Source organism: Nelumbo lutea, chromosome 3 (assembly GCF_056320005.1).
Source record: "Nelumbo lutea isolate HS-2025 chromosome 3, American lotus-T2T, whole genome shotgun sequence".
Lineage (NCBI taxonomy): Eukaryota > Viridiplantae > Streptophyta > Magnoliopsida > Proteales > Nelumbonaceae > Nelumbo > Nelumbo lutea.
In genome coordinates, this window is record NC_142686.1 from 112,729,793 (window position 1) to 112,731,762 (window position 1,970).

General features: G+C 36.6%; 1 pseudogene; it reads right to left on the reverse strand.

The window, feature by feature from the left end:
- On the reverse strand, positions 1-721 carry LOC148867707 (uncharacterized; annotated as a pseudogene).
- Positions 722-1,970: the final 1,249 nt, after the last annotated feature.

Genomic DNA, 1,970 nt, shown 5'->3' on the forward strand with positions numbered 1-1,970 from the left:
TTGGATACCTGATCACACTTCCATTTATCCACCACTAATTACTTACAGAAAAATATAAATAAAAAAATAAAACAACTGAAAAAGCAGTCGGAAAAGAATGAAAGAGGGGAGAGAGATTAGAATTTAGAACGGGTGAAGAGTTCTGCTCGACCCGTTCACGTTAGCAAAGAACCCAATGAGATCGGGCCTGTATGGAAGATATGATCTCCGCCGATCTCCCTCCTTTAAGGCTCTATTTTTCACGTAGTGAATTTCATGAGCCGATACTGCCTCGGTGACTCCCTTTGTTTTCGATTTTCCAGCTACCTTGACATCATTGACATCAGTAGAGTTTCTCCTTTCCTTCGAAACCTTAGGCTTCTCAGGTTTGTCGTCTTTTTTCTCCATCTTGGAAGAGTTGCTATTGGAAGGAGTCAAGAAAACGAAGGTATCCTTCCCGCCGATTTTCCATCTCCTTTCATCTCCGGCGACGCTTGAACCGGTTTCGGTGTCCAAACACAATACAGTAAGTATCGGGCGGTAACCCTTCAAGTTCATTGGTTTCGGACGAGGAAGACGACGGGGGATTAGGATCATGTTCATCAACCAACAACTTTCTCAAAGGGAATCGAATGGACGAAGCATGGGGAGGGAGGAAGAAGATGGAAACTCGAATTTTCTCGAGTTTGGAGTCGCATTGTTTTGGTGCGACCTCAAATCCATAATTTTGGAATCTTGCATATCACATTTTTTTCATCCCATTCCACTCTTTCCCTCAAAACAAATATGAGAAAAATAAATATTTTTTGAATATTTACTTTTTCTCATCCCCATTCCACAAAGCAATTGGAGCCTTAGAGTTAGATCAAGATTTTTAATGTCAATTGGCTTTAAAGCTAGCTTGTAGTAACTTTTAAGTTCTAACATGGAGACTTGATACATAGGACGTTTCTCTTTTTATTTTCTATCCACTAAGTTTGACACATGTACTTGTTATTTTCTTATTACCCAAAAAATGTTATTTGTTAATCCAGTGGGTTTCTAACCTAAGGGTCCATTTGGTTTGTCGGAATATGGGTTTGGAATGGTCTAATCCTTCTACATGTTTGGCTCATATTGGAATTAGAATATCAATTAGAATGTATTCTCATTTCCCAAGGAAGGGGAGTGAATAATCAATCTCTCAAATGGGGGAATGCCATTACACCAGGAATGGGAATAAAACTCCAATTTCGCCCAACCAAACTGTTAGAATTGGGGTGGACCATATGATTCCAAACCCTTATTCCCACAAGCCAAATAGATTCTTAACCATTTTGGTCCTCATTCCTCAACATGGAGAAAACTTACACCCCATCAACTCAAATTGCATTTCAACTCTCTCTCTCTCTCCCTACTTGGTAACTTTTTTTTTTTCTTTAAATGTGTTGCTTTTAAGCTATAATCTTTGCAACAATTATTAAAGATATATCACAATTTTATTTAATTATTAACATCCAATGAAGTAAAAGAATCGTATAATTATTGATTTATTGATTATGGGATGTAGTTTTCTTGAATGCGTATTTAATTTCTTAAAAAATAAAAGCATGTTTAAGCCGGTCCGAATTTCCTGAATTAATGCTTTTAGAGCTCCTTTAGGAGATCTGAGCTGAACATTCAACTAAACTGGTTCAACTGCCTTGAGTTTTGATTGATCATTGCTAAAACAAAGAAAAAATTTATGTGGGTGGTTTTGATTGATCATTGGTAAAACAAAGAAAAAATTCACATTGGCATTATGTGTTATTCCAATCCCCCGGGTCTTAGTGACCTCTTTGGTTAAGAACAAATATGGTTAAAAGTACACAATAAACGAAAATAACACAAGGGAAAAGGTGGGAAAGACAGATGCATTCACATCAAAAAATCATTGAATCGTTGACAAACTATATTAATTAAAAAAAAGTTTGTAAAACAACGAAGTTGACCTTGAATGTGAATCTGATGTG